Below are 15,281 nucleotides of genomic sequence, written 5' to 3' on the forward strand. Positions count from 1 at the left end.
CTCCAGTCTGCCTTTCAGGTAAGGATCTAAAGCTGAATCACTCTGGCATTTCTCACTTCCGTGTCTTTTGTCATGCTCTCCCCTCTGCCTGGAATTCTCTCTCCATACACACACATTTCCCTCTATCCATTAAGATTCAATTTAGTGTCATCTCCCTTAGAACCTACCTCTGTTCACCCAGCACTGGGTTGTGTGCCCTCCTTGGGCTTCCGTAGTACCTTCTAAATACTGAATTCCTGCATTGTCCGCATTGTACTCTAATCTGTTTATGACTCTACCTTCTCTCCCAATTACCATTTATAAAACCAAGGTAGTCTTATTCATTTTCAAATAGTCTCTAGGATCTAGGGAACTACTTGTCACATAGAATGCCTTCAACAAAAGTTTGCTGAAAGTATGAAAAAATAATGAAGTTATTATCATTTTATTTTATTGCTTTATTTTTTCCCATTTTTATTGCAATATGAATGATGTATAGCAGCGTGTAAGTTTAAGGTATGTGGCATATACCATGGAATTATTACCATAATAAGTTTAGTGAACATCCATCATCTCATGTAGATACAATAAAAAGAAAAAAAAATTTTTTCCTTGTGATGAAAACTCTTAGGATTTACTCTCTCATAAACTTTCATATATGACATACAGCAGTGTTAATTGCATTAATCACATGATACGTTTTATCCCCAGTACTTATTTATCTTATAACTGGAAGTTTTTACCTTTTGACCACCTTCATCCAATTCTACCCCCACCTCTGATAATACCAACTTGATCTCTTTTTCTATAAGTTTGTATTTGAAGTATACTTGATCCACAGCAGTTATGTTAGTTCCAGGTATGCAGTATAGTGATTCAATGTCTATACATTACAAAATGATAATCATGATAAGTCTAGTTACCATCTGTCACTATAAAAAGATATTACATTATTATTGGCTATATTCCTGAACATTTCATCCCTGTGACTCATTTATTTTGTTACTGGAAGATTGTATCTCTTAATTTTCCTCTCCTGTTTCACTTACCTCCCCTCTGAACACTACCTGTCTGTTCTCTGTATCTATGAGTCTGTTTCTGCTTTGTTATATTTGTTCATTTGTTTTGTATTGTATATTCTACATATAAATGAGCATGGTATTTGTCTTTGTCTGACTTATTTTACCTCGCATAATACCCTCTGGATCTGTCCATGTTGTTCCAAATGGCAAGACTTCATTCTTCTTTATAGCTGAGTAGTGTTCTGCTGTGTGTATGTTTATGTGTATCACATCTTCTTTACCCATTTATCTGTTTGTTTGTTTTGTTGTCTTTTGTCTTTTTAGGGCTGCACCCGCAGCATATGGAGGTTCCCAGGCTAGGGGCTGAATCGGATCTATAGCTGCCAGCCAAGCCACAGCCACAGCAACTCAGGATCTGAGCCACATCTGCAACCTGCACCACAGCTCATGGCAATGCCAGATCCTTAAGCCACTGAGCAAGGCCAGGGATCGGACCCGTGTCCTCCTTGCATCCTAGTTGGTTTTGTTAACCACTGAGCCATAATGGGAACTCCCATTTATCTGTTTGCTTCCATATCTTGGCTATTGTAGATGCTGCTGAGAACAGTTACATATATCTTTTAGAATATTTGCTAGATTGTTAGTGGTTCTATTTTTAATTTTTTGAGAAATCTTCGAATGTTTTCCATAGTGGTTGCACCGATTTACATTCCCACTGACAGTGTGTGAGGGTTCCCTTTTCTCCACCTCCTCACCAACACTTGTTTGTTGTCTTTTTGGTAATAGCCATTCTAACAGGTATGAGGTATTGTTTCATTGTGGTTTGATTTTGCATTTCCTTGATCATGGAGTGATGTTGGCCTTCCGTATGTCTTCTTTGGAAAAATGTCTATTCAATCCTCTGCTCATTTTTAAATTGGGTTGTTTGTGGTGCTTTTTGTGTGTGTGTGTGTGTTGTATGAGTTCTTCATATATTTTAGATACTAACTCCTTATCAGAAATATCATTTGCAAATATCTTCTTCCATTCATTAGGCTGCCTTTTCATCATTTTGTAGATAGTTTCCTTCACTGTGTAAAAGCGTTTTAGTTTTATGTAGTCCCATTAGTTTGTTTTTGTTGCCCCTGTCTGAGACATATATAAAAAAATATTACTAAGACTGATGTCAAAGAATATACTACCTATGTTTTCTTTTAGGAGTTTTGTGGTTTCATACTTCATGTTTAAGTCTTTAATCCATTTTGAATTTATTTTTTAATGTATTTTATATATTTGTATGTTTTTATGTGGTTATATTTTTAATACTGATTCGGGGGTTGACACATTTAGTACTTTTGAAATGCTAGATGAATGACTTGATGATAAAAGGTGTTTAGTATTATTCTTCGAACATAAATTTTAAATTCTACAGAATACTTTTTTTTTTTTTCTTTTTTGGCTGCCCATGGCATATGGAGTTCCTGGGCCAGGGATCAGATCAGAGCTGCAGTTGGTACCTATGCTGCAGCTGTAGCAATGCCAGATCCCTTAACGTACTGTGCCGAGCCAGGATCGAACCTGCATCCTGGTGCTGCAGAGGTGCCACCGATCCATTGCACCACAGCAGGAACTCCTACAGAATACTTATTTTCATGCTTAAAAATGTTTGGAGCAATCCCTTAGTATCTCCTTCTAGTTCCTTTCCTAATGACCTTTAAAAACCCTTATGTGAACTTCACATATCTATTTAAAGCTAGAGTCAGTCTCCAAACAAGCTGGCTTGATTCCACAACATTCACAAAATGCAAGATGTTTTTGAGTTTTAAAGCGTGTTCTTCTCATATCTCTGGAGAGCTTTTGTTTTGTCAAGACAGTTATGCTCAGTGACTGAGAGTTTGGGATTCAATTAGTGTTCCATTCATTTATTTCCACCAGTAAATGGTGATAGAATTCAGAAGTCTGTGCTACAGTAATGCGGAATTTTAAAAAGGTACTTGCAATCATTGACAGCTGAAGCAGGAACATTTAAAATACATATGACAGGGAACCAAACTGTGAAATGTTCTCTCTGTTATCTTCACCAAAGGGATGTGCTCTGGAAATGATGCCTTATTCCAGGGGAGAAAATACAATCTGCCCCTCTCTTCCATTGCTGCCATTTATAAACCATCAAGTCTTGCAGACGTTTTTCTTCCCACTGTCTCTCATGTCATGTCTTTCATGTTAACTAGAGCGGCCTTGTGAATGTTTCATAACTTCATACCATATCTTATTCAGTGATTCTTTAAATAATATTCTACTGTTGGCATATCAAAAAGAGCTGGAGGGAGTGGCGTGCTAGTAAATGTATCAGAACCAGCCTTCTGGAGAAAGAAGCTCTGTTAGTACCACTTGCCTATTTCCATGGTTTAAATACTCCCACCAAAGCAGATTTCAGACTATCAGCTGGGTGTCACTGAATGAGGAATTGGGGAGAGGTGCACACAATCAGCTTATATGAGCCAGTGCATGTATTGCAATCAGCTCCCAGAAGATTAATTTTTCTAAAGCACCATTTAAATCCGGCTGCTCTTGGAGTTCCCGTCATGGTGCGGTGGTTAACGAATCTGACTAGGAACCATGAGGTTGCGGGTTTGGTCCCTGCCCTTGCTCAGTGGGTTAACGATCCGGCGTTGCTGTGAGCTGTGGTGTAGGTTGCAGACGCGGCTCGGATCCTGCGTTGCTGGCAAAAAGACAAAAAAAAAAAAAAAAAAGACAAAAAGGACAAATAAATAAGTAAATAATAAATAAATAAATAAATCCGGCTGCTCTTAAATTAGGAATCTACCTGTGCCTCTGCTGCCTACCTTGGAAATAGCAAATATGGTCTGTCTGCTTTTCTCTGTCACAAAAACTGTGGTAGGCCACTTGATGGAAAACTTCATTAGCCATTTACATGACCTCCCTGCTTCCACTGTGGCCCTACAAATCTTCTCTGCCTAGCACTCACTTTGCTCTTTTAAGAATCTTGTTTTGAGGAGTTCCTACTCTGGTGCAATGGAATCAGCGGCATCTTGGGAGCACTGGGACACCGGTTCCATCCCCTGCCTGGCACAGTAAGTTAAAGATACAGTGTTGCCTCAGCTGTGGCTTAGGTTGCAGTAATAGCTCGGATCTGATCCCTGGCCTGGGAACTCCATACGTCGCAGGACAGCCAAAAAAGAAGAAAAAAAAAAAAAATCCTAATGTGCTTGTGTCACCTGCATAGAGACAATGTTGTGTCACACCAGAGACTTGGCCAACAGCATTTGATGGAGTGGGGCAGTGTCCATACTCAGCACCTATGCTCTCTCCTTAAAATCCTCAGTGGTTTTCCATTACACTTAAGGATTTATACCCTATTTATATTTTTATATTAGATGATTTAACATGGCCTCTGAGGGTCTGTATGACCAGCCCAAACTCCTCTCTATCCTGCTCCATCTATGCTGTTCTGCCTCTGACTCATTTTGTTCCGGATGCACTGGACTCCTTCAGTTCCTCTACCACACCAAGCTCTCTCCAGGATGCCGCCTGGAGCTCTCCTCTCCTTTTTCTTCCTCTGGTTATCCCTTTTTAGGAAGTTTCTGCTCACAAGACACCTTCTTAGAGAGGCCTTCCTTGAACCTCTAATTGGAAATTAAGCCCTTTCGCTGAGTCTCTTTCATGGCATCATATTCTTTGCCTTCAAGGCACTCGCTATAGTGGGTACTGCCCATACAGGTTTTTTTCGTGGCAGTTTGTGTCCAGAAAAGATTAGCTATGATTAATTTTGTTTTACAATTTAGTACTCCTCTTCAGGTTATAAGATCAAAAATCTGTTCATCTTAAGCCTGTTGACTGAAGGAAAATTCACAACCTTAAAGTTGCAAGTTATGTTTTATTCAGGAAACTTGCTAAGGATTATAGCCCAGGAGACAGCGTCTCAGATAGCTCCCAGGAAGTGCTCAGAAGAGGTCAGGGAGGAGCCAGGCTATGTAAGAGTTTTGCTAGGAAACAACAAAAACAAAAACTAGTTGTCAAACATCAAAAAAAGATTACTGCTAATCTCAAAAAAATCTCAGACTCTCAAGTTAATGACTTTAGTGCCTTTCTAAGTATGGAGGGATGCTGGAGTCTGAGCTCACTGAAATCATTCCTTAGATATGCATCTTTTTTTCTTCTTTTTTTTTTTTTAAGGGGCCACACCTGTGGCAAATGGAGGTCCCCAGGCTAGTGGTGGAATCGGAGCCTGCACCACAGCCACAGCAATGCCAGATCTGAGCTGCATCTGTGACCTACACCGCAGCTCATGGCAAGGCCAGATCCTTAACCCACTGAGCGAGGCCAGGGACCTATCTGAAAGGTCATGGTTTCCAGTCAGATTCATTTCCTCTGCACCACCACAAGAACTCCTTTAGATATGCATCTTAACTGACTAGGGCCAGTATCCTGTTTTTCTCCACCCTGAATTCCCTTCAGGGCACACCATTGGACACAGTTGGAGTGGCTGATGGCTTAATGGTGGGCAATAATATTTGTCTGTTGAAATGGCTGGCAACATTTTTTGTCCTTAAGCCTCTAAATTCAAAATAAAAATTACATTGTTCTATTTGTAAGTGGAAAAGACTTTTTGCATTCATTTCTTTCTTTTTTTAATTTTTTTTTGTCTTTTTATCTTTTTAGGGTCACACCCACGACATATGGAGGCCCCCAAGCTAGGGGTCCAGTCGGAGCTACCGCCGCTGACCTACACCAGAGCCACAGCAATGCCAGATCCGAGCTGCTTCTTCAAACTACATCACAGCCAAGGGCAATGCCAGATCCCCAACCCAATGAGTGAGGCCAGGGATGGAACCTGCAACCTCGAGGCTCCCAGTCCAATTCATTTCCCCTGTACCACAATGGGAACTCCTTCTTTTTTTAATTTTTAAATTAAACTATAGTTGATTTACAATGTTGTATCAATTTCTGCTGTGCAGCATAGTTACCCACTCCTTTTCTTGTATCATCTTTTTAATGATGGCCATTCTGACCAGTGTGAGATGGTACTTCATTATAGTTTTGATTTGCATTTCTCTGCTAATTAGCAATGTTGAGCATCTTTTCGTGTACCTCTTGGTCATCAGTATGTCTTCTTTGGAGAAATGTCTATTTAATTTTTCTGCCCAGTTTTTGATTGGGCTGTTTGTTTTTTGTTGTTGTTATTGAGTTTTTACAGCCCTATTTAATGCAGAGGTGGATCTCAATATGCAAACTTAGATCTGCAAAAACTCTTATTTTTAAAAAATGTAACTCCTAATATTAGTAATTTGAGCCTCCATTCAATGAGGGAGATTATTTAGTGCCATGAGAGAAGGGCAAGTGTGGTCCTTGGTTGTCATCCATTCAAGCTGATGTCTCCTGTGAAGTCGCTTGTTCCCTCAATTTCTCAGTAACAGCCTATGCTGGCCTCTTCTGTCACCATCTGGTTCTCATCTATAGGGCTTTCTAGGTACTGTTCTGCCTTACTCCTTCCATATATCCTTTAGGCCTGGGGCAATCCATTCTACTGCTCCTGTACCATGCTGAGCTATGGAAAATATTCTTTTTCTTTTCTTTCTTTCTTTTTTTTTTTTTTTGTCTTTTCGCCATTTCTTGGGCTGCTCCCACGGCACATGGAGGCTCCCAGGCTAGGGGTCGAATTGGAGCTGTAGCCGCCAGCCTACGCCAGAGCCACAGCAACGCGGGATCCGAGCCACATCTGCGACCTACACCATAGCTCACGGCAACGCTGGATCGTTAACCCACTGGGCAAGGGCAGGGATCGGACCCGCAACCTCATGGTTCCTAGTCGGATTCGTTAACCACTGCGCCACGACGGGAACTCCTGGAAAATTTTCTGTATGTGATATAATGAAAATTTTGTTCTCTGTTCCTGGCACAGTGCTCCTAAAACCCTAGGCATTTCTGACAGGAAGGTCTTTGTTATTCATAGCAAGCCCCTTTCCTTCATACCTGAATTTATGCTAGTAAAATGATTCTTGGCTTCTATATAGCTTCAGGATGGGGGCTGGTCACCAGAGGAAACAAACACAAGGTTAGGGGATTGCAACTTTCAGTTATACCTCCAACCTTGTAGATTAAGCTCAATCCCTAGTGGCCAGTGATTTTATCAATCATGCCTGTGTAATTGTGAGAATTAACATGTCTTTTCTATCAAAGGAAATCTTGATTACTCCATTTTGCTCCGTTTTGGCTGAGATGCCCTCCTGCGACCCCCTCCTCTTTACCTCTTCTCCCAACAACAGTTTGTTTCAGTTAGCCAACTGAGAAGAATGTGCACCCTGACCTGACCAATGGACAGGTATATCACCTGCGTTAGGGGTAAAGAGGGAGGGTCTTTCCTTCTTTGCCTGCGCTTTTTGAGTACCCGCACCCTTCTGCAGAAGTAAGGAGCCTTGTCGAGATCTCCCCGTGTTCATGTGTCTCACTTTCCGACACTGACAATCTGAGCAGTTCTCCAACATAATGAAACATTGATTAAGATTTTTAGAACAACAGAGTTTGGGGGAGTTCCCACTGTGGCACTGTGGGTTAATGATCTGGGTTGTCTCCTTGGAGGCACTGGTATGATCCCTGGTCCAGCACAAGGATCCAGCATTGCTGCATCTCTGGTGAAGTTGGCACCTCTGGCTTGGATTCAGCCCTTGACCTGGGAACTTCCATATACCACAGGTGTGACTGAAAAAGAAAAAACAAAAGCAAGGTTTAGGGATCTTCCAGGTTGGTGAACAAATACTTCCATGTGCTGGGAGGTTGGTGTACCCAGGGAGGACAGAGAAACTCTCCTTACCCTTTCCTCCCATCCTTGCCTTACACGCATCTCTCCCATTTAGCTGTTTTTGATTTGTATCCTTTATAATAAAATGGTAAGTAGACTACATTCCTGAGTTCTATGAGTTGTTCTAGTGAATTATTGAACCTGGGGGAGGGGAGATCATGGGAACTCCCAAATGTGCAGTCATCTGGGCAGGTGCGAGTAGCATGGGAATCCCATTTGTGACTGACATGCAAAGTAGGGGTGTTTTTGTGGGACTGAGCCCTTAACTTGTGGGTCTGTACTAGTTCCAGGTAGTTAGGATCAGTACTGAGTTGAATTGTTGGACACCCTGTTGGTCTCAGAGAAGGAGAGAATTGGTTGTTGTTGGGAAAATGACAGACTTGCCATCAGCAAAAAATACTAAGCTTCTTTGGAGTTTTACTCCTCTGCGGCCTTGGATCACTTTGCTTTTCGACACCAAAGAGAAGCACTGGTGACTCTGTGAGGCTCTAAAGGTCAAATTCCTAGACCTATCACAAAGCCATTTCTCCTCCGAAGTTGATCAACTAGCTAGGCTTCACCTAGAAAGGAAGCACCAGTCTCCTCTGCTCTCATGCACCACAAACCTACCTTGGAGTTCTGTCATTCACTGGGCCATGGCCAGGGCAATGAGAGAGGACAGAGGCTTCCTTTCCCAGAGATCCAGTAGCACCTAAGCTTTAATCACTTCCCTTCTGATCTCTTCTCCGGCCTGGAAATGCTGCTAGTCTTTGGGCCAGGAAGCTTTGCTCTGACTCATCAAGTATTTTCCCAATCAATTTTCATGCCAGAGTTATATTCTCTGCCTCCTGAAGACTGGGATTTTGAAACTCGAGAGCTGGGACAAATTCCTATTAGTTATAAATTGGGTTCTGCTGTGTCATACCTTTTCTGAGTCATTACATACTGAATAATGAGCTAAATGAATAAGGGCCAAAGGGGAACAGAAAATGCTGGGGACAGAAACCACATTGATCAATGTTACCAAAATATTAACCAGCACCCCCTTCGGCAGTTTGGCGATTCCAAATGTTTATGGAATATTATTATTTGATGCCAATCTTCCACTAGATTGTAAACACTATGAAAGCAGAGATTATGTCTCTCTTGTTCATTATTATAATAAAAATACCTAGAACAATACCTAGAACCCAGCAGAAACTCAATTAATACCTGTTGAAGGGATAAATGAATTTAAACACCCTACGTTGACATTCAGTGTTAAACAAATGATCATGACTCCCTGCTCTAATAAATTAGTTTTATTTCTGTATTGACCAACTTTGCATATCACTTGAATTATAGTTACTAGCCTCTGTTTGTTATTACTTATTCAAGATTGGATCATTTTGGGGGAGTTCCCATCTTGTGGCTCAGTGGAAATGAATCTGTCTAGTATCCATGAGGATGCAGGTTTGATTCCTGGCCTCGCTTGGCAGGTTAAGGATCTGGCATTGCCGTGAGCTGTGGCATAGGTTGCAGATGTGGCTCAGATCCCACATTGCTGTGGCTGTGGGGCAGGCTGGCAGCTGTAGCTCCAATTTGACCCCTAGCCTGGGAACCTCCATATGCTAGAGTGCGGCCCTAAAAAGACAAAAAAAAAAAGATTGGATCATTTGTGTATCTTATTTTCTTTGCTAGAGATTCCCTTTCTCCTCTCTAATAATTTATCATCTTCCTTACTTTCTAACTATGCCTTAAAAATGACCTGAATACCCTTCTAGGATTAACCATGCTTGTATATTCAATTATTTTCATTCATTCTCCCATTAAAAATATGTTTACAAAGCAATTGTTGTGTATTGGACACCACTCTAGGCATTGGGAATATTAACGTAGATAAGACAGAGAAGGTCTCTGTTTCAAATAAAACAAATACACGAGGCATTTTCAAATAGTGATAAACGCTATTAAAGCACAAACATAGGACAATGTGACAGAAAGTTATTGGAGGATAACATTAGTTATGGGTTCAGAAAAGGACTCTGTCCTGAGACCTGCATAATGGGAAGAAGATGTGAGGGTGGAGAATTTGTGACAGCCTTTCTCGCTTGAAGATGACGAAGTACAGAGGCCTGGAAAAATGGGTGAGGCTGTGACTGGAGCCAAATAAGCAGGAAAGAGAGTTGTAGAAGTAAGGGCAGAGAGGTGAGGAGGGCCAGATCAAACAGGGCCTGGAGACAAAGAACAATAGTGTGCATTTAATTCTAAATGTCAGGGGATGCTTTGGAGGCTTTGAAACTTGGGTGTGTCATTCTGATTTATGTTTCAAAAACCCATTTAGCTGCTGAGTTACAGATAGATTACAAAAGACAAAGTGGAAAGACCAGGTAGAAAGTAATTGCAGTAACTTGTGAGATGATGACAACTCAGTGTGAACAAGGCTGGTAGTGGAAATGGAGAGAAATGGACGGAACAGGCATTTATTCTAGAGCTTAAGACAATAGGCTCAATGATGGATTTGTTGGAAGTGGGAATGCAGGTTAGTGTGGATGGGGAAGGAGCAGAATCAAATTTGATTTCTAGATTTTTTATTTGAGCATCTGGGTATTCATGGTGCCATATGCTAAGATATGGAAACAGGGAAGGAAAGATTAAGGTGGTAGTGGGGGGCAGGAGTCAAGCATTTATTTAGGTCATGTCTAAGATGCCTACTAGATATCTAGGTGTGGATGTCAGCTGTGCAGGTGAATATATGAGCTTGAAAGTCAGAGTACATAGTAGTCAAGAGGGGAGGCTTTGGACTCAGCTTAGCCAGTGTCCGATTCTGGCTCCTCCTTGCTTTGTGGGCTTGCAAAATTTGCTTAACTCTTTGTACCTAGTATCTTCATCTATGAACTGGGGATAAAAAGAGTACTCAACCCGGAAGTCTGTCATAAAGATTAAATGACTTAATATATATAAAGAGCTTATTACGGGACCTGGCATGTGGAAAGTATTCAGTAATTGTTAACTACTATTATCAATGTGTGGCTGGAATTTGGGTGATAGGTGAGGACTGGAACATGAATCTGGGAATCATCAGTGGAATTTCAAAACCATAGATGATATTCCCTCAGGAGAGAGTGCATTTAGAAAAGGCAGGGCCAAGCTCTAGGTCAATGGCAACATTTAAGCTCAGGCAAGGGAAACAAAGTAGCTCCTAACCCTAACCCCAGAATTCATGTCCAGCTGGAATCTCAGAATGAGACCATATTTGGAAATAATGTTTTCGCACATGTAATTAGCTAAGTTCAGATAAAGTCTTTACTCAGTGATGATGGGCCTTGAATCTAATGACTGATGTTCTATTTAAAGGCCATGTGATGATGGATGCATCATCAATAAGCCAAGGATCACCAAAGAAGCTACCAAAAGCTAGGAAGAGACAAGGAGTGAGTCTTTCCCAGAGCCTTCAGAGGGAGCATGGCCCTGCTGATACTTGATTTTGAACTTCTAGCCTCCAAAAATGTAAGGAAATAAATTTCTGTTGTTTTATGCCACCCATTTTGTGGTCATTTGTTCTAGCCGCCTTAGGAATTCAATGTATAAGTCAAGAAATGGAAGTGTTTTACAAAGGAGGATTGATGGGCACATGAGCTGCTGCTGAGAAGTAGCATTAGATGAGGATTAACCAGGGACCACTGGGTTTGACAGTGAGGAAGTCTTTGATAACCATGCTGGGAACAGTATTGGGTGTATATTTGGAATAGAATTCTGGTTGGAGTAAATTGAGGGGAGAATGAAGAGAAAGTTGTGACAGTGGCTGTCGACAATTTTTTAGAAAGCATTTGCAGTGGGGGTGACAGTTGTGGCACATGAAATTGGAAAGGATTTTTTTAAAGACTGTATTTTATTTTATTTTTATTTTTTGTCTTTTTGCTATTTCTTTGGGCCGCTCCTGCGGCATATGGAGGTTCCCAGGCTAGGGGTCCAATCGGAGCTGTAGCTGCCAGCCTACACTGGAGCCACAGCAACGTGGGATCCGAGCCGCGTCTGCAACCTACACCACAGCTCATGGCAACGCTGGATCATTAACCCACTGAGCAAGCGCAAGGATCGAACCCGCAACCTCATGGTTCCTAGTCGGATTCGTTAACCACTGCGCCACGACGGCAACTCCTTAAAGACTGTATTTTATATACATTTATATCCTGGTAGCTATCATCCAGTAGGGAGAAAAGTTGATGGTATAGAACAGAAAGGGAATTACTGCAAGTTCTAAGTCTTTGAGTCCTTAAGAAAGCCAAAAATGTTGAGATTCAGATCACTAGTGGAGGATCTGCTCTTTGATAGGAGCAGAGAACTTTCTCCCACTGTATAAGAAGAACCGCCCCAAACATCATAAAAGCTGGCAGATTTATGGTGGAAAGATGAGGAATTTGATAGATTACTTCTGTGTTCTCAGCTACTCAGCTAAAAGTAAGTGGAGGAGAGAGAGGGCAGGTGGTATTGGAGGTTTGAGTAGAAAGTAGAGTGAGCCCCTGGGAAATGGAGAACAAGTTTATCAGCACAATACAGTGGGTTCATGGAGCAGTAATTCCATGAATTGTGGTCAGTTGTGTGGTTTATCCAGCAGTATCAGCCTCATGAGTACAGAGCCGATAGAGGAGAAGGTTAAGGAATTCCCATCATGGCTCAGTGGAAGCGAATCCGACTAGTATCTATGAGGATGCAGGTTTGATTCTGGGCCTCGCTCAGTGGGTTAAGAATACCATGTTGCTATGGCTATGGGGTAGGCTGGCAACTGCAGCTCTGATTAGACCCCTAGCCTGGGAACTTTCATATGCTGCCAGTGAGGCCCTAAAAAGACAAAGCTAAGAACATTTATAAGCATGAAATTTAAATTATATATTATAGAATCTATGGTGGATAAAGAGAAGTGCAAAGACCTAAGAAGGGTATTTAAAGAGTTGGTAGGCTCAATGGATTGGAAGCTTGATGCTGAGAAGAACACAAGTGTAGGCACTATAGAGAACAGAATTGGAATGTTTGTAGGCGTGATGAAAAGAAAGATGTTCCAGAGAGGTTTGGGAAGTCGATGTTAATGACAGTTTGAGAGATAAATATGGTTGGTTGGAGGAAAAGATCATTTAAGTGAGCAGATTAAACTAGGAGACTGGAAAGGGGAGAATGGAAAATAGCTGCTTAACAGGTGTTTCTTTTGGGGTAATGAGAGTTTTTGGAACTAGGTAGAAGTAGTAATTGTACAACATTGTGAATGTACTAAACGCTACTGAATTTTTCACTTTAAAATGGCTTTTTTTTTTTTCTTGTCTTTTTAGAACTGCACCTGCATCGTATGGAGGTTCCCAGGCTAGGGGTTGAATCACAGCTATAACCGATGGTCTATACCACAGCCACAGCAACGCCAGATCTTAGCCATGTCTTCAACCTACACCACAGCTCATGGCAACGCTATATTCTTAACCCACTGAGCAAGGCCAGGGATCAAACCTGCATCCTCATGTGTGTTAGTCAGATTCGTTTGTGTGGAGCCATGATGGGAACTCCTAAACTGGTTAATTTTATATGTGAATTTTATCTCAATTTAGAAAAAAGAAAAAACCCACATGGATTATCTATGTGGTTGTTGAAGTCACCAAGAATGAGGACAGAAGCAAAGATAAGAGGGAACTCAGTTAACCAGATCTAAGATTATCAGAGAATGAGAGAGAGTGACCAAGCGTGAAGCCACTCCATTTGTATTGTCACATCGGTATGTAGTCCTATAAATTTGTTCTTTGCTTGCTTCATGTTCATTCAACCAAATTTTTAAAAATTTAACTATATACAATATCCTAAATGGAAAGGAGAGGAGGTGAGAGATCCAAAGAAAAATAAACATTGGCTCATATCATGGAGGAGATTATAATCAAGAAGAAAATATACACGAAGCATTTTTATTTTATTTTATTTTATTTCATTTTATTTTTGTCTTTTGTCTTTTTAGGGCCACACCAGCGGCATATGGAGGTTCCCAGGCTAGAGGTCGAGTCGAAGCTATAGCTGCCGGCCTATGCCACAGCCACAGCAATTCCAGATCCGAGCTGCGTCTGCGACCTACACCACAGCTCATGGCAATACAGGATCCTTAACCCACTGACCAAGGCCAGGGATCAAACCCACAACCTCATGGTTCCTAGTCAGATTGTTTGTGCTGCATCACAATGGGAACTCTCTACACAAAGCATTTTAAAAACAAGGCATCATAAGTAGTCCATCCAACTGACATTAAGAAGAAGCTTGAAAGCAGAAGTTAGATGTTTCATTTGTATCATACTTAATGTCTGAAGGAATTGTGTGTTCTGATTTATTTATATCCTACCTAGCAGCTAACAAATGCTATGAATATGTGCTCAATAAATATTGACTGACATTTAGTATCTTTAGTATCTTTGAATAATAAAGTTATAAGCATGATGAGTCAAAATAAAAACAGCAATAATAACAATCGCAATAGTTAAGGCTGCCTTCCTTGTGCCAGGCATTGCTCCAAACAATGTATGTATATTGTGTGTGTGTGTGTGTGTGTGTGTGTGTGTGTGTGTGTGTGTATGAAGCAGGTGTTATTAAATGAGAAATTATGCGCAGAAAGTTTGAGTTACTTGCTCTTACTCACACAGCTAGGAAGTGCAAAGCCAGTCTATGAACCGAGGTAGAATAATTCCAGGCTCCACTCTCTTAGCTACCATCTCTTTTCCCTGTTTAAGAAAAGGCTTTTTTCCACATTGTACTCTGAGGTCTATGACAAAGACCTATAGGCAAAGCAAGCTCTCTCACTTTGTGGAACCATGTACAGGCATCTCAGAGTGCTCATAGGAAATGGTCCTGAAGCGTTCCTCTCTTTCCTGTGTGTATAGGTAGTTTTGGAGAATAATAAGAATAATTTCTGGTCTCTCCAAAGGGAGACCAGTGGAGTTTGAGTTCCAGACTCTGGGAAGTGGCTCTCTGAACAAATTCATTACCTCTCTGTAGGGTCAGTCTGACAGAGAGCAGGGTACAGTGTGGTCAGGGAGGTGACACAACCAAGCCTCTGTGTTGAATATAAGCTCTGCTTTTGACTAATTTTGTGACAAAGGGCAAGGTACTTGGCCTCTCTGCACCTCAGTTCCCTCAATTGTAGGATGAAGATAATTATCCTATCTACTTCCTAGGATTTTTTTTTAATGAAGATTAAGTGCGATAATTCATGTAAACCACCTAGTATAAAACCTAGAGCACAGTGAATGCCAAATAAAGCTACTCACCTGCACAGACTCCTCAGCGATGCTCCATTTCCTGTTAAAGTCCAAACTCTTTAGATGGCATCGAAAGTCTTTGCTCAGCTTCTGAACCGACGCCAGCTTACTTCATCTCTCCCTGCATTCCCCCTGTAAATCTGAGATCCTATCATAATTGTATGCTTGTTGTTTCTTGCATGTATTTCACATGCTGCGGTTACCTAGCAATGTTTGGGGTGTAGTCAAAACACAAGCTGATTT

General features: G+C 41.2%; 1 long non-coding RNA gene across 1 annotated transcript; it reads right to left on the reverse strand.

Moving 5' to 3' along the window:
* Positions 1 to 422: 422 nt before the first annotated feature.
* On the reverse strand, positions 423 to 15,230 carry LOC146395663 (uncharacterized). The gene is made up of 2 exons (XR_014830956.1): positions 15,048 to 15,230; positions 423 to 3,702 (listed from the first exon to the last, which is right to left on the reverse strand). It is a non-coding gene; the product is annotated as an uncharacterized LOC146395663 (long non-coding RNA).
* Positions 15,231 to 15,281: the final 51 nt, after the last annotated feature.

The sequence above is a fragment of the Sus scrofa genome, chromosome 16 (assembly GCF_054392235.1).
Source record: "Sus scrofa isolate SSC_HxYL_T2T_F1_AM1 chromosome 16, Sscrofa_HxYL_maternal_Yorkshire_Landrace_v2.0, whole genome shotgun sequence".
Taxonomy (NCBI): Eukaryota; Metazoa; Chordata; class Mammalia; order Artiodactyla; family Suidae; genus Sus; species Sus scrofa.